We start from the raw sequence: 17725 nt of genomic DNA, 5'->3' as shown, positions 1-17725 counted from the left end.
TTATACTTGTGTGTCATGAAACCGCAGTTTGCACTAATTTCTTATGCAACAGTAAAAACTATTCTGTTTTTTAAATTCTGTGCAGAAAAATGTAGGGCATATAACTATGATAAAGATGAAGACAAGAGGAAACATTTCTCAACTCCAAATTTTATATATTCATAACATGCCTGAAGGCTATAAATGCCTCGTAGCTAAATCCTTGCCTTGCGTGTTCCGGGATGTCATGTGGGCACCTGTCCTGCCTACTCCCTACTTGTATCCTTGGAAAGCAGTAGAGGATGGCAGAAAGTCCTGGGACCCTACACCCAAGTCGAGACCTGGCAGAAGCTCCTGGGCAGAAGCTCGGCTCAGCTCTGGCCCTTGTGGCCATTTGGGGAGTGAATCAGTGGATGGAAGTTCTTTCTCTTTGTAAATCTGCCTTTCCAACAAAAATAAATTTTAAGTTTAAGTTGCTTCTCATGATGTATAAACAGCTAGTCCCAGAGTAATAAAAGAGAACACATCCTTTGGTATTTTCCTTTTTTATTAAAAATATTTATTTGTCATTATTATTATTTGAAAGGCAGATTTACAGAGAGAAGGAGAGAAGCACAGAGATCTTGCATGGCTGGCTCACTTTCCAAATGGCCACAATGGCCGGAGCTGAGCCAATCCAAAGCCAGGACTCTCATCCAGGGCTCCCATGTGGGTGCAGGGGCCCAAGGACCTGGGCCGTGCTCCACTACTTTCCCACAAGCAGGAAGCTGGGTGCAAAGTGGAGCATCTGGGACATGACCCAGTGAGCACATGGGATGCCAGCACCTGCAAGCGAAAAATGAGCCTGGTAAGCCACCACGCCACCCCTCTATTCTTGTTTCAGGTTTGGGAAGCTTGTTCATCAGGTGACACAGAAATAGAAAGCAAAACACAGAGTCACATTTTGTTTTTTTTAAAGATTTATTTATTTTTATTTCAAAGTCACATATACAGAGAGGAAGAGAGACAGAGAAGAAGATCCTCCGTCTGATGATTCACTTCCCAAATGAGCGCAATGGTCAGTGCTGCGCCAATCCGGAACCAGGAGCCTCTTCCGGGTCTTCCACACGGGTCCAGAGTCCCAAGTCTTTGGGCTGTCCTTGACTGCCTTCCCAGGCCACAAGCAGGGAGCTGGATGGGTGGTGGAACTGCCGGGATTAGAACCGGCGCTCGTATAGGATCCCGGGGCGATCAAGGCGAGGACTTTAGCCACTAGGCCACGCCACCAGGCCCAGAGTCACATTTCAATCAATCAGCTGTTTGCATCCTAAAGCGCTGCAACAACATCAGATATGCAAACTAGTAGCCTCAGAATATACAATCCGTCAGCACAGTTTAATACAGCATCTTCTCTGAAGGAATTCTGGTATATTGAATAAAGGTTTTTCTTTTTATTTCATCAAAAAGACATTCTTTCTTCCTGTTAAAATGGAAGCAAATTGCTAGGCAAGAACTGAGATTAGTCTTTGAAGAATCTATGTCACCCCATGTGCCTTTTCGATCGTGGAGCTTAATCTGTTTATCCTGTGAATACCGTGTAAAAGCTAACTCTAAATACTGACATAGCGGCCAAGGCTACCCTCACGTTCCAAACCATTTCTCTGAAACATTTTATTTTAGGTTCACCCATTTTGAACATTTTTCTATCTAACTGCTTATGTAAATTTACATATATACAGACACACGATTATTCCTGAAAGAAGGGAAATTAGAATATCCTAATGTGGTACTGATGGTAAAGATTACAGAGCGAGGGTCCAGCACAGTGGCCTAGCAGCTAAAGTGCTGGCCTCGCATGTGCCAGGAAGCTCTATGGGCACCAGTAGTAACCCCGGTATCACAAGCTCCGTGCTTGTGGCCTGGGAAAGCCGTCAAGGACGGCCCAAAGCCTTGGGAACCTGCACCTGCATGGGAGACCCTGAGGAAGCTCCTGGCTCCTGGTTTTGGATCGGTGCAGCTATGGCCATTGAGGTTACATGGGAAATGAATCATCGGATGGAAGATCTTCCTCTCTGTCTTTCCTCTTCTCTGTATAGCTGAATTTGCAATCTTCAAAAAAAAGGAGGGGTTAAAACGTGAAGAAAGATGTTAGGCAGAGTATGCTGTTGGGCGGCCTCTCTGCGCACTCTGGCAGAGGTGAGGGGGTTCTGCTGCAGTGACAGCGGCATGGAGGAGGAGAAGGAGAATGCAGGGTGCTATGCTGGGAGCTCGCCCAGGACGCTCGGTGGCGGCAGCAGCGACACCGGAGCGCGGGCGGGGCGGCCAGAGAGTCCCGAGGTCGAGGTCAGCTCCGGGGTGTTGCGCACACCACGAGAGGCCGCGATGGCGAGCGCGAGCTCAACCGTCAGCGGCGACGGCGAGGCAGCGGCGCTGGGCCTCGAGCTGGCCACGCTCAGCCTGCTGCTGGGCGCGAGCCTGGCGGGCCAAGTGCTGCTCGCGCTGCTTGTCCTGTGGGAGCGCAGCCTGCACGCGCCCTTACTGCCTGCTGCTGCACCTGTGCCTGTGCCTGGCCGCCGGGCTGAGTGCCGCCGGGCTGAGCGCGCTCTACTGCCAGTCCTGCTGGCTGCGCGCGCCTGGCCATGGGCCGCCCCGGGAGCCCTGCTGGGCTGCGCTGGGCTGCGGGCTGCTCTCCTTCCTGGCTTCAACGCCCCCTTCCTGCTGCTCGGAGTGGGTGTCTCCCACTACCTGGCCATGGCCCACCACTGCTTCTACGCTGAACTCCTGGCCAGCTGGCAGTGCCCCACCATGCTGGTGTGTGTCTCCTGGGCGCTGGCACTGGCCGCGGCCTTCCTGCCCGTGCTGGACCACGGCCGAGACAAGCATGCGCCCTGTGCCCTAGAGCAGCGGACTCATGGCGCTTCAGGCGCTTGGCTTCCTGCTGTTATTCAGCATGGTGGTGGGTGCCACATACCTAGTCTACCTCTGTCTGCACTTCTTCATCCATGATCGCCACAAGATGGGACCTGCGCGCCTAGTCCCCACTATAACCCACGACTGGACATTCCACGTCCCAGTGCCACTGGCCCGGCAGCTGCCAACTGGACAGCGGGCTTTGGCCGTGGACCTATGCCACCCGTGCTCTTGGGCATCCTGGCGGTGGGGCGTGGCCATTGCGCGCTGCCTGTTCGTGCTGGAGGAGTTCAACACTGAGAAGTGGTCCAAGCCAACCTTTCGGCCTCAGTGTGGCTCACCTTCCCGCAGGCTGGCATCAACCCCATTGAGTGCTTCCTGTTCAACAGGGAGCTCAGGGACTGCTTCTGTGCCCAGTTCCCCTGCTGCCAGAGCCCCCAGGTGGTGCAGGCCTGCCGCCTTTGTGACTTGAAAGGCATTGGGCTGTGAGGGCTCCATGCAAACCCGGGAACTGGCACATCCGCAGCTCTGCCAACCTCTTCAGCCTGGGCAACGATTCTGGAAAGATTTTCGGTTTTGAAGCTGCCTTGAAGGTGACTCTCAAAGTGAACAAACACCTGGATTGTACAGACCTGTGGTCTGTTTGTGGGTGGGTGGTTTGAGAATGGTGGAGGTGGGGTTGGGGTTAAAGAGGAGGTTCCATGTGCCAGGCTCGTCCCAGCTCCAGCCTCTCCCAGCAAAGGATGCTTTCAGGCTTTCTGGGCGGCAGGAGGCTCCACCTTCTTGTCCTGGATCTTGGCATCTTCTTTGCCACGTGTGGTTGCTTTTCTCCTTTCTTTGAAGTGCAGGCTACACTCATTTGATCCTTGGACTAGTTGAAGGATCCTGGCCATTTCCTGCAGTAGCTGTCTCTAGGGTGACCTCCAAGTGACACTCTTCTTTCTTTTTTCTTTTTTGCAAAGGAGAAGAGGCTGGGGAGGGATTGGCTGCACATGTCCCATTTCTTGACCCTTGTGTGCACCAGCTAGTGTGGGGTTCAGTTCAGTCACCCGCAGGAGCCTACACACATACTGGTGGATGCAGCTGCCTGGTCAGTTCTGTCCCAGCCCCATATCTCACACAAACTAGCAGGTGCTGTGGCCCAACTACCAGAGCCCTTTCAGAAACCTGGGTGCTGAGGGACCCTGGCAGTCCCTTCCCCTGGGTGAGCTCCTCACATGACCTTGAACTCCTGGGCACCACCATCTAAGGATCAGGCCTGGGGTCAGCGTGGCCGGCATGTGCATCCATGCTCATAGCGGCTCTTCCCCAGCAGGGCAGTGCAGACCCCTGGGGTCAGCAGGTCTCTGCCTGTGGCTGGGGGCTGTGAAGCTTCTGACCACTCAACAGGAACCTGGGGAAACTGCTGCAGCTGGGCTCTGAGGGGCACAAAATGGGAGCAAATGCATTCCAAACAATTTATTTGGCAGCAAGAGGGTGAAAACTCCTAAGAGTTCCTTCAGGAGGGCACAAGGGGGCACAGCCTGGTGACTCCAGGCTCAGTGCCTGGACTCAGGTGCCTAGTCGGCCAAGAGGAGTCAGGGAGGGGCCAGCGAGGAGGCCTCCAGCTAGGGAGCACAGACGGGGCTGTTCTCCCATCAGGGAGGCTCGGGGAGGCAACAGCCCATCAGCATCACCATGCTGCAGGAGAGTCCGGTGGAAGTCTTGGCAGGAAGCCGTCTTCAGCCCTGTGTCTGGGCCCCGGATGGCCTGCATGAGCCTTGGACCAACAGGCTTGAAGGAATGCAGGGAAGGGACCCGTGGGCCCTCCTGGCTGCCCAGCTCTGGGGCCGGGCCCTCTGTGCCATGCACAGGCACCGGGAGATTGGACAGACTCCACCACCGGAGCAGCCTTCCTCTGTGCCATACGCTCCATGGGGCCCTGGTGGGGCTGGACGCACGTGCAACCCCCCATGCCTGCACTGGAGCATCTCGGTCAAGGTACTCAAAGATGTCTTCCTCGCAAGAGTTTTCCTCCTTGTCTGTATCTTCTACCCAATCAACACAGACGGAGGGTGGTTCTGAAAAGCTAGTGTTGGCGAGGGAAGCTGGAGACTCAGGGCGCTGGCCCAGCGGCCTGGGGTCCTGAGCTGTCTCCCTGCCCTGCAGGGCTGTGGGGACAGCAGCAGGCCTCTCAGGGACGTGGCCCTGCCCATGGCCCTGGCTGCACGCCTCACTGGGCTTTGCTGAAAGGAAAAGAAAGAGCAGGTTTGCTTCTCCACAGGGACCAAGTGGCCTGCAGGGTAAACCGCCCACACCTAATCCCTCGGGTCCCTAATGCCAGGGGTGACATGAGGACACCCTCCAGGCTGCTGACCCTGAAACTGGCTGTGTGTGGCCTGGGCCAGGGCAGTGTCAGGGGCACTTCTAAATCCCCTGGATGGCTCCCTGCATGGCCCCCTAGATGTGCATGGGCCCTGAGCGCCCTTCCTCTCAGGCTCATTTCTGGGTCACATGGCATCCACTGAGGATCCGTGGGTGCCCCTGTCACCTAACCCCCTGCTTCTGTGTGCCCCATCATGGGAATGGCTGGCCAAGGAGCTGTGAGTTCCCCCTAAATGGCCAGAATGAATCTGAATGCTCCAGAGTTGGTGGGAAGAGCCAGCGTGTTGGGCAGAGATGCAGTCCCGGGCAGCCCTGGGGGACAGGGCAGGCTCTCCTTCACAGTGCGGGGCAGGGCAGGCTCTGTGCTCCCAGTCCCTGGGCCTCTGCCACCTGAGGACATAACATGAACCCCGTGTGCTGGACTATTCAGCCATCACCATCTCTGCTCCCCCAGGACACAGGGAAGGCACCCGCTGGGAGGCACAGCTGGGCCTCGCCTGTTCCTGCCCAGGCCTGCCCTGGGCCCACTCTACATCCTCCAGCTGGGACAAACCATCTCTGTTTCGCATGGCTGACCCAGGCTCTCCAGCCATCTCCAGCAGCAGCTGTGAGCAGGTACAGGGACTCCCATCACACACAGGTGCCCTCAGAGGCCTTGGCCCCAGCTGAGGCTGCAGTGCCACACTCAGCCACACTCTGGGTTGTACTCAAGGACATTCAGTCCTGGGCCCACATGTGGAGTCAGGGAGACTGAGCCTTCCAGGTGGGGAGGCGCCTCTGTGGGGATAGGAGAGCCCCTGCACCTTCCCCACATGAGCACATCTGGAAGCTGCCTGAGGCCCAGCCAGGCCTTGAGATCAGAAGCTTCTCAAACAGAACCGAGGAGCAGGGGAACACAGGGCCATGAGGAGGAGGTAGAAGGCCCCACAGCCAGGTCCTCCCACTGCTGACACGCCCAAGGGAGGATCGGGCCTGAGTCCTGGGCAGAGCCCCCACCTGCGGGAGGCAGCAGGCACTTTCGCTTGGCCAGCTCATGCTTGGACGCCTGCAGCTGCTTGATGACAGCGTCATCGTCCACGTCCCAGTCTTGCCTCAGGGTCACCTGCAGGAACTCCCTGATGTGGTTCCGGGTCCTCTTGAGCAGGCGCTCTAGGCAAGAGGGTGGCTGTCAGACAGGCAGGGTCCACAGGGATGGCCCAGCAGCCACAGCTGCTCCAAACCCTGTCCCTGCACTAATAGCTGCCAGCTGCTGCCCCGGGAACCCATGGGTGTCAAGCCAAGCATGGAAGGGACTGGGCAGGGCCACACTGCCGGGGAGTGACCCTGCTGATGCCTCCCTGTGGACTGTGCTGGACTGATGGGGTATCCCAGGGACATTCTCAGTGCCCTCCCGGGTACCAGGGCTCCCCAGGCCTCCTCATCCCCACCTAAAGCCCTGTTCCCTGGGCATCTCCAGGGGACCCCAGCTCCTCTCCCCTGGCACTCTGGCCTCTCCAGCCCTGGGCACTTACTTTGGTTCAGTTTCAAGGCCACATAGCCCATGGTGCTGAGCACGTGTGCCCCTTCCAGGATAAAAATATCCCATATCCTCAGGGCCAGCGGGAACGGCACCTAGGAAGAGCAGGTGTGAGAGGACCCCACCCATCCAGGCCTGAGCTGGACCCCAGGTGCTGCAGGAGGGACAGTGCCCATGCCCCACCACAGGTGCAGACCCTGGAAGCTGCCTCACATGAAGCCATAGGCTCCTATGTGGGGACTCCTCTCGCTAGCTGCTGGGGCCACGTCTGTCAGCCACATCTGAGCATGCAAGCCCAGAGAGAGGAGGCTTGAGGTTTGGCCAGCACAGACAGTGCCATGAGGGCCATGGAGAGGGCTCTGTGTGTTGGAGGACATGGGAAGGCAGATGCCACTGTGACCTGTGTGTGACATCAGGGCCCTGTGTCCAATCCAGCAGTGAGGCCGCAGCACAGCTCCACCCTGCAGAGGCTGCCCAGGCCTTGGGCATCTCCTGCCTCCTCCTGCAGGCTCAGGGCTTGGTCAGGCTTCTCCAGCAGTGTGCCCAGGGCACCTGTCCCTCCCTGCTGGCTGGGAGACTCAGCATCTACTTGGGCCACCCCCTGCAGTGCAGGGTCTCCCTGTGTAGAGCAGGGTCCCTCCTGGGTCTGCTGAGGTGGGTGAGCTCAGCTCTATTGTGGACAGCATGTAGGGGGTGCGGGCAGGAAGTCAGGCCCTGGGACAGCAGATTCCCTGGGTTAGGGATTCCTGGGGCCACTTACCTCATCCAGAAAACCTTGGGTAAACCAGCGGGCGATGGTGTCACCGAACTTCACTCCCTGCTTCTCCTGAGAAAGAGGCAGGGGGAGCTGAGAGCTGGGAGCAGGCCTAACCTGCTGCAGTGCATGTTGGAGGACATGGGAGGTTAGACATCATGTGGGCTGAGTCCCTTAGCTGTGCCCACGGGGTGCAGGGAGCCCGGGAGCAGATGCATCTGCACCTCACGGCCACACAGGTTTCTTGAAACCTTTACAATCTCAGTGGACCATGATCTGGAAAGCAAGGCTAATGCCCACATTGGTGCCGACCTGAGGAACCAAGGAAAGGCTTGGCAGCACAGGCCTACGTGTATAAACGAGGACTGGAGATTTGGTGGGACTCCATCCCTGTGTCCAGGGCCCTGAAGCAGAGCAAGGAGGCTCTCACTCACCAGGTGTTTTCCAAGAGTTGGGAGTGTGCGGTGCACGATGTGTCCCAGATGTTCCAGGAGTGTCTCCAGCATCGGTGATCCCGGTTTGTAGAGCCCTGAGTAGGATCAGCCCCAGGCCTGGGATCAGAGCCATTTCCCAGGAAGGCAGCCCAGCCACAGGCAGGGCCAGAGGAGCCTCTCAGGGGACAGGTGGGTGGACAGATGGCCAGGGAGAGAAACCTCAGGATGTGGGTGCATACAGGACTGTGTGGGAGGCAATCAAGGCTGCCCCGGGTGACTGTGGGAAACACTGCAGCCAGACTCGGTGCATCGTGACCATGCCAGCGTGCATGAGTTGGGCAGGGGGTTTGCGTAGTGGGGCTGCTGCCTTGGTGTTCAGTGGGTGGGAGTCTGGGGAGACCCTTGGAGGCACAGAGGCCAGTGTGGATATGAGTCAATTGGACACGGACAGGACCTATTGGTCTGGAGGTGCCCACACAGGTGAGAGCCAGAGCAAAGCTGCAGGGCCTTGGGTGATGGGGAGGGCAGTGTGTGGCTCAGCACAGGAGGCCTCTGCCAGCCCTGGCATCTAAGGAACTCTCCAAAGGGAGTTTTCCTCCACACCAGGAGCCAGTGAGGACACAGACCCAGGCACCTGACTATGTGTCGGGAGTGGACTTGGCTGCGCAGGGCCCACCCCTCCCATCTACCTACCAGACATTGAGTATTTTTCGTTCTCCATCAGCTGCACCAGGGCCCAAAACGCGTCCTCCTCACCAAGCCACATCAGCAACAGTGCCACGATGTGACTCAGGCCCTGGTCATAGCCAACCACCTCCTGCAAGAGCCCAGAACATTGTGTCAGCATAACTCAGGTGGGTTGGGTGACCTCCCTGGGAGGGTTGGTCACCTGCTGAAGGGAGTAGGAGGATGGAGGAGGGAACCCCTGGGCCTGTCATGCCCCTGACTCTCAGGGCTTTAAGAATTGGAGTGTGTGGGGCCCAGCGGCACAGTCTAGTGGCTAAAGTCCTCGCCTTGAACACCCCGGGATCCCATATGGGCACCGGTTCTAATCCCGGCAGCTCCACTTCCCATTCAGCTCCCTGCTTGTGGCCTTGTAAAGCAGTTGAGGATGGCCCAGATCCTGCACCCATGTGGGAGACCCGAAAGAGGTTCCTGGTTCCTGGCTTGGGATCGGCGCAGCACTGGCTGTTGTGCGCACTTGGGGAGTAAATCATCAGATGGAAGATCTTCCTCTCTGTCTCTCTGCCCCTCTGTATATCTGACTTTGTAATAAAAAATGGATCAATCTTTAAAAAAAAAAAAAGAATTGGAGTGTGTGCCAGGTTCCCACATTCCTGGAGAGTGCCCTGCAGGGCCTCAGCTCAGGAAGTGGCTGGGGGAGACAAGAGGCAAGCACATGTGTGTACCCCAAGAGTTCAGGGTGGGGCAGGCTGCTGTGGGAATCCAGGCTGCACCCCTAAGGCAGCTCCTGCAGCTCTGTGTTCTATAGGTGCCCTAGTGGGTACCACTTCAGACAGAAGGAAGAAGCACTCGGGTCAGGCCTGCCAGGACCAGAGCAGAGAACAGACACATCATGAATGTGGATCCATGCTGTCTGGCCACCACTCATTCAGGCACCAGGCAGGGTTCCTGGGGCTGAGTCAGGGGGATGGGGATGCCCAGACCTTGTTGGGGGTCTCCCGAGGTGTCCGGCAGCTGCACCCAACATGGGAAACCTCTGAGTGGGTTTGTGACATCATGGAATTGTGTGGAGTGGCATTCAGTCCCATGGCACCTGCCACGTGTCTGATGGGGGCCACAGACTGCCCAGGCTTGACTGTGATGAGCACTGCAAAGTGACACAGCTTGCCCATCCTCCCTGTGGAACACTGGTACTCTGAGAAGCATCCTCCACCCTGCCTGCTCCTGGGCTACAGAGAGCAGATCACGGGGAAGGCACTCCTCTTTCCAGAACTCGAGGTGGGGTCCAGAGCCTGGCCCCTGCACCTACTCTCTCCGGTGTGGATTACAGAGTCCCCAACAAGCCCACCTTGGTTCTCTGTGACAAGGGACTCCCTGGATGGACAGCCCAGGAACAGAGCCTGGAAAAGGCATTTGAGAATACTCACGGGATTGTACATCGCATAGGCTGCCAGCACTTCAAATAAGGCCCGTTGTCTGCAAGACAGAGAAGGCGGCGCTGCTTCCTTGCCACCCATCACACCCTGCCAGTCCCACAGAGGGCCCAGTCCACTGCTCTGCCACAGCAGCAGGGCTGTGCTCAGGGCACCTGCATGTTCTGCACTGTCTGGGTGAGGGCTGCCCACCAGGGCCCACACACATCTCAGGGATGCAGTATGTGCAGTTGGACCTTCCTTCTGCTGGCTTTCCATTTTGCACAGCCAAGGTGCAGTCCGAGGGTTTTCCATGCCTCAGAGAGTCACCACCCACAGCCAGTTCAGCCATGTGAGGAGCAGTCCCTGGGCCCAGCCGTTCCCATGGAGTCTTTGGCATGTCTCACCCTCCACCAGCCTGGGCCACCCTTGCCTCATCCTTGCCTCATCCTTGCCTCTGGCCGTGGCCTCTTTCAGCTCTCCTTGAATGGCTCACAGCATCAACGGCTGGCCTTGAGGGTCTGTCTCCTGACTTGCCAGAACACACCCGAGTTCCCTCAGGTCAGCAGAGGAGGGACCTGGGCTTCCTGCCTCTCCCTGAATCTCTGATCCCTGTCTCGGGATCAGACGCCACACAGATGAGCCGTTCCCAGGTGACCATCACCCAGGCTACCTCCATGTTTCGTGAGTGTGAACACAGTAGAGGACCCGAGTAGGCGGTTCTTCTTTGCACTGGGTTCCTCAGTGGCTGGGGAAGTGTGCATGCGTGTGGTGTGTTCCCATGGGAATTGGATGTCGCTCTCTGTGAGCATCTGCCCAGGGTGCTGTTGAGCACCAGGACCTCTGCCCCTTCCTCCTCGCAATGACCCAGACCCGTGCCTGTGTCCCACACTCACGGCCACAGTGTCCTGATTGGATCATTGCACCATTCTAGCAGCAAGTGCAGGCACCCATGTTGATTCAGGCACTAAGCCTGTGTCCCTTGGGGACGAGATGCATTGCCTGTACTTTCACGCAGTGTCCCTCCACCCTCCCCCGAGCCTGTGTCCCTGGGTGCTGGCAGGCTGTCCATTGCTCTTGGTTAACAATTGCGCTGAAGGGTTCTTTGCATATTCTGGCAGTCATACCATGATGACGTGTGAGTGCCATAGGTTATCTTCCCTTGAGTTTCTTTTCCTTTCATTCTCTCCATGGCGTCTTTGGAAATTGTATAGAGTATAAATAAGGCCTATGGGTCTACTATTTTTCATCATAAATGCCCTGTGCTTTAGGCCTGCATCCAGTCTCCCCCAGATCCCTGGTGCCTCCACAGCCCCCAGGACCCCAGCAGCCCAGAGGCCTTACTTCATTCCATAGCACTCTCTGAAAAGCACGTGATTTGGGAACGTCCACTGCACCGCAATGTCAATCAGGTGGAATTGATCGCAATGCAGCCGGGCCTGCTCTTTCAGCATCTGCACAGGGGACAACTATGGTCAGCATCAGGCCAACGGCATGACCACGTCCCTCTGCCAAGTCCCCTCCTGCCCACAGCACTGCTCAGGCATCAGCCCCAACCAGGTCTCAGATCCTCCCCACTGGGTCCTCAGCCACACCCTCATCAGCCTCAGTGCTGCCCCCTGCAGGAGAACCTATCTTCATCCAGACAGTGGAAGCTGCCCTTGGCTTTGACCTGACCCTGGGCAATGACTTGCTCCCAGCCCAGCTCTCAGGGGCAGCTACCAACTCAAGACTTGGCGTTGGTGATGTGAGGGATACGACTGGCAACACCAGTGGGCCCTGTTTCCTGATGGCAGCTCAGGAGGGTGACAGTTGGCCCTTGTTGCCAACCCTCTCAGGTCCGGGCTCCCACATCTCCCAGCAGTTGCTGACGGCTGAGTGTGACAAGTGGACCAGCCACTTCAGATGTGGGCATTGCTGGGTGATGCAAGGCCAGGAGAAGGCAGGCCCCGGTGAGGGCAGGCCAGGTAGCACAGAGCCTGTGGAGGGTCAGAGTGTCATGCTGCAGCCTCCTGTCCATCATGGACCTACCTAGCCACTGCTCAGTGCCTGCCCCATGCCAAGCTGCCCAGGTGTGCCCAACAGGGAGAAGGGCATGGCCTGGTCAGAAGCACAGGTGGCCAGGCATGGCAGGGTCTGAGGAGCAGGAGCCTGGGAGATGAAGGCAGGACGAGCAGGCGAGCCAGGCTCCATTGCTGAACCACCCACCTTTGGGCACCCAGGCTCCTGCTGAGGCCTGAACAGGGCAGGTGCTTGCAGACTGAGGGCAGAGCCGTACCTCAAATGTCCCCGGGTTCTGGGCCTTCTTTGCTTCCACATCCAGAAGTATTTTCCACACTTTACCTCGCACCCTGCTGGGGATTCCCTTGCAGCATCTCTGGTGGAACTGCAGGAGAGGGGGGGCTCAGGAGAGTGGGGCCATGGACACTCTGGGGGAGACGCATCGGGGGAGGGACCAGAGGGGGGAATCCATGGACTCCATGTGGTGTCAGCAGAGGGAGGGTCTGCCTGGGCCTGGTGACCCACAGTGAGAGGAGGGGCAAGGCTGAGGGCCCAGGTTGGCATGCACTGCCTGCTCTCTGTGGGATCTGCATCTGGGCATTAACACAGTGGTGACCCTGGCCTGTTTCCTAGGAGAGTCCCCTGCATGTGTGGACATGGGGTTTAGGTGACCCATGTTCTTTAGGGCAGGACAGTTAACCCCGGGTGTCTGAGAGGCAGAGATGTCCAGCCCAGCAAAAGGCACTGCTCATCCCTGTGCTTCTCAGTGTGGTCCCCAGGGGGCGCTCCCTTCCACAGTACCTTCTCAGTGCTGCGGTACTTGCAATAGTTTTCCAACATTTTGACCCACTTTCGGAGTCTCCGGGAATCCTTCCGTCTTTGCTGCAAAAGGAGAGAGGATGGGATGATTCCAGTGTCCTGAAGGAGCCCTGGATGTCACAGAGCTTGTGGCTCTCACCCCCACAGGTGCCTGCAAGCAGGGCAGGGGCAGCACCTTGTGGCTCCCACTGCCCACCTCCTGCACCCACGTGCTCCCCAGCTCTGCTTACCAGAGGAGGGGCCCATGGCCAAGGACTGGCTCTCACCTTAGTCCCCAGGACACTGTCCCTGGGCTGTGACTTCTCCCTGGAAAGGAAGGGGATGGAAGCAGAGCCGTGAGTCTCAGACCGGGCACTTCTACCTCCAAAGGCGTCAGGGAAGAACCAGCTGCATCACCTCAGTCCAGGGAAGTGAGAAGGGAAGAGGGGAGGCGGCCATCCTGCTGGCCCATGCCAGGCAGGCCTCGGTGGCTGTGAGCTCAGGGCTCCAGGGCCAGGCAGTTGCTGTCTGTGGGGTCTAGTGCTGGCATCAGGCCCATGCCCTGGGGAGTGGCAGCCCCTCTGCAGCAGCTGCTGTGAGGCTACTGGCCTGAGCAGGCACAGGACACCCAGGGGCGAGGGACTGTGTGCCCATGTCAGCCATCCAAGGAGTCAGCCTGGAATAAGCCAAGTCTGGCCGGCCCCCTGACACCTGCTCAGAGTGTGCCCCCTGGGATTGGGGTACCTGGGTCCACCTCAACCCTCCTAGCGACCACCTGCTCTCCCTACTTCCCTTAGCTCACTGTGCATGAAGTGCCTGTTCCCACTTCAGATGCCTCCATCTGCCAAGACCTTGGCCATTTCTCCCACTCAGGGTCTATGCTTGCCTGGGTTCTGAAGCTCCTGGAGCCACTATCTCCTGCCTAACCCAGGCCTAGGGTGGGCAGCTAAGGCATGTCCAGGGTCAGCCTGAGATCCACCCCTCCTACTCACTCACACCCATCTCTGGGCCTCTCTGCTGTGCAGCACAGCTGTGGGGTGGGGCAGCCTCAGAGCCTGGCTCCTGCACCCCAGCCACACACTCCCCCCAACACAGACCAGGACCTTGTCTACAAACCCCCCTGCCCTGTGTTTGGAGGCCCCGGGCAGTTCATAGTCCTGAGATCATGCCCTGGCTCTCCCTCAGATCTGACTCAGCAGCACTTTAGCCTGACTCCTGTACCCCAGCCACCTGCTGGACAACTGCTCCCCGGGCAGGCTGGTGCCCAGTGCTGGGCACACAGCTCTGTGATGCTGATGGTCGGGCCACACCTCCTGGGAACAGTGCTAGACCATCCGAGGGACCTCAGAATCAAAATCTCAACCATTTGTTCATGGTTCATTGCTACTAAGAATCGGTGACAGCTCTCAGACCAAACGGCCTATGTGACCTTTAGCACTGAAGGGCTCCAATTCTCCTGAATCAAGGCCCAAGGCTGGTGATCACATAGGTGGCTCCCAGGAATTAAGTGGGTGGTTACCTTAATTGCTGAACCAGAGAAGAGCCAGGCATGGGCTGTGCAGCTGAGATAGGTAGGGAACATCTGGTATTTCCCTCTCCTTGCAGACTATTGTGAATTGCCCCTTTTCAAGCTGTTGTGGACTGCCCCTAGGAGAACCTGTGAGTGTGCTATTGGGGGCTGCACTCTGGTAAGGGTGTTGGTCTGGGCTGGCCAGTCCTGCTCTCAACCAAGAACACAAGCTTGGACATTCCAAGCTTGAATAAACCGTCCTTGTGCACTTGCATTGACTTCAGACTCCTGGGGATTTCTGGGATCTCAAAATCTGGGTACAACACATCAGCTTGCCCCATGTCTTCAACAGAAACAGGCCCAAGCCAAGTGCCCAGCACCTGTTCTATGCCAAGCTCCATCGCCGCCTATGTCCCAGGTCCCTCACTGAGTCACCCTGCTCTGGCCAAATGTTGTCCCGGGGCTGCCCTGGCACGGCAGCATGGGTCAAGGTCAGGATCTGGGGATAGGTGTGGTGGGGGCCATCTTGCTCTTTTGAAAGATTTATTGATTAGGAAGATACATGTACAGGAGAGAGAGAGAGAGAGAGAGAGAGAGAGATCCTCCATCCAGTGGTTCCATCTCCAGATGGCCAAACAGGGGTTGAGTCAGGGCAAAGCCAGGAGCCAGAAACTCCATCTGGGTCTCCCACAGGGGTTCAGGGGCACAAGCACTTGGCTCATCTTCCACTGCTTTCCCAGCTCATCGACAGGGAGCTGCATTGCAGGGAGAACAGCCACAACACAAGCTGGTATCCATCTGGGGTGCCCGTATTGTGGGTAGTGGCTTAGCCTGCTGCAGCCCCGTACCAACTGCAGGGGTTTCTGAAGTCCATGCCTGCCCAGAGATGAGCTGGAGTGTGAGCAACTCACCGCAAGAAGCCAAAATGGTCCGGGATGAGCGTGATGTTGTCTTCGTCCTCATCTCCAGGATCAACAAGGAGCCTTCTCCGGGGTCCCTGGAGCCTTCTCCGGGGTCCCTGAATCCAAGAGGGGATTGCGGTCAAAAGCCAGGGGTGCTCGGAGTCCAGCACCCCTGAGCAGTCCCTCTCTGTTTTGTGACCCAGAGATGCCAGGGCTTGGCATCACAGGCACAGTCTGAGGCAGTGACCACCTCCTCCCCAGCACCTGCCCTGTACCTGTTCATACAGGGAGAAGATCTGAGCTCTCTCCTCCGCCATCAACTGGGCTTTCTCCAGGAACATCAGGGTCCTCAGGGTGGACCCATTGAATCTGCAAGACACACACACACACACACACACACACACACACACACACGTGACCCAGTGCAAATGAGTGGACAGGAACTGATGCCCCATGAGGTCTGTCTCCATGGTCAGAGAAGGGAACAGCCTGACAGCCAGGCAGGCAGGCATCTGGTGGCTGGGTTCCAGTGCAGGGGACAGAAGGATAGTGGTGTAGGGATGGCTTGCCAGCAGGGAGACTCTGCCCCCAAGCAGGGCAACCAACCCCTGGGGTCTCCCTGCCTCTCTCAAACTCCCACATCACCGGGGCTCACAGATTGGCCCTGCTGTTCTCCAGCCACCCTGTACCACGTGAGAGCTGAGCAGAATAAGGGCTGTGATCCCACAAGGACACACACAGAGACACGTTCACACCCGCCGTGCAGATACAGCAGAGCACAGTGTAGGAGTGAGCTGACTGTGCACACACCCTGAACACAGGGGCACCCCTCACAGCTCAGTGGCTCAACCATGGACAATACACCTGAAAAGCCAGGGCATCCCTCCTGGGAGTGGCTGTCCCCATGTCACAGCATACGCATTGACTAAGTCCCACTCACCTCCTTTGAGAATCCATTGAGTTTTCCAAACGTGTCTCCTACTGTCACTTCTAACACCTGCACAGTTTGCTAGTCAGCACACTACAGGCCACTGCTTGTTTCACTCTCAGGATGCACACCTGTCAGTGGCTGTGACATCATGAATGCTGCCAGCTGCTCACAAGAGGGGTCTCAGGCAGCAGGGGGCCAGGGTCCTAAGCCCCGCCTTCATCCACAGTCACCAGGGAGAGGGCCCGGGCTCTCTCAGGGCCCAGGAGGAGGGGGGCAGATAAGGCTGGGATGCCATGGCCCAGGGCTGCCAGTACCCTCTTTCTCTGCCACCTGCCGGGAAGGTCCCCATCCCAGGAGACTGGCCCTCCTGCCCCTCCTTCACTTCCTCCTCTGCACTTGGATTCTCTACCAGCTGGGAAGGTCAGCTCAGCAGAGACAGAAAAACTCAGGGAGCAGTGGGGAGCAGAGAGAAACTGTGCAAAGTCAACGGGAAAGCCCCCGGCACCCACAGCAACATGGAGCTGGAGAAGGTCTCTTCCACCTCCGGGACCATCGGGGTCTCAGGGAGAGTCCTGGGGTCTCAGGGCTCCCTGAACCTCACTGAGCTGCTTCTGTGGGCAGGCCTTGTTGTGTAGGACGTTCACCCGCATAGGGACCCAGGAAGACCTGCGACATGGCTGGTGTCTCATCAGTTAGGAGATAACTCAGCAATTCCTGCGCTGCCCACTTCAAAGTGTCATCAAGGACAAACGACATTTCCCCACACAGTCTCTATGTGCTAACATTGACCTTGGGAGGCTGGCCTCTTGCCACTCGCCCCGGTGACAGCTGAGCAGAAAGAACACCAGGGCATAACTTTGAGTCCCGCACAGGGACACAGTCGCACATGCCACAGAGCACAGTGTAGGAGTGAGGTGACTGTGCACACGCCCTGACCCCTGACAGAGGTACCCTTCAGGGCTCAGTGGCTCAACCAAGGACAATACACCTGAAAGGCCAGGGCCTCCCTCCTGGGAGTGGCTGTCCCCATGTCACAGCATACGCATTGACTAAGTCCCACTCACCTCCTTTGAGAATCCATTGAGTTTTCCAAACGTGTCTCCTACTGTCACTTCTAACACCTGCACAGTTTGCTAGTCAGCACACTGCAGGCCACTGCTTGTTTCACTCTCAGGATGTGCACCTGTCAGTGGCTGTGACATCATGAATGCTGCCAGCTGCTCACAAGAGGGGTCTCAGGCAGCAGGGGGGCCAGGGTCCTGAGCCTTGCCTTCATCCACAGTCACCAGGGAGAGGGCCTGGGCTCTCTCAGGGCCCAGGAGGAGGGGGGCAGATAAGGCTGGGATGCCATGGCCCAGGGCTGCCAGGACCCTCTCTCTCTGCCACCTACCGGGAAGGTCCCCATCCCAGGAGACTGGCCCTCCTGCCCCTCCTTCACTTCCTCCTCTGCACTTGGATTCTCTACCAGCTGTGAGGGTCCCTTTACTAGAGTTCAGGCAGCACCGGGAGCCCACCTATGCCTGTGCACACACCTGTGTCCCCACCCCCTGT

The 17725-nt window shown here is 57.6% G+C and overlaps 1 protein-coding gene and 1 pseudogene across 1 annotated transcript in view; both read left to right on the top strand.

The window, feature by feature from the left end:
* The window catches only part of LOC131482427 (USP6 N-terminal-like protein), a 409820-nt gene that overhangs the window by 201744 nt on the left and 190351 nt on the right, over positions 1–17725 (top strand). The window lies entirely within an intron of this gene.
* On the top strand, positions 2341–3357 carry LOC131482307 (probable G-protein coupled receptor 27; annotated as a pseudogene).

The sequence above is a fragment of the Ochotona princeps genome, chromosome 17 (genome assembly GCF_030435755.1).
Source record: "Ochotona princeps isolate mOchPri1 chromosome 17, mOchPri1.hap1, whole genome shotgun sequence".
In the NCBI taxonomy this organism is placed as follows: Eukaryota; Metazoa; Chordata; class Mammalia; order Lagomorpha; family Ochotonidae; genus Ochotona; species Ochotona princeps.
The sequence above is the reverse complement of the archived record's forward strand: the minus strand, read 5'-3'. Positions and strand labels throughout refer to the sequence as shown.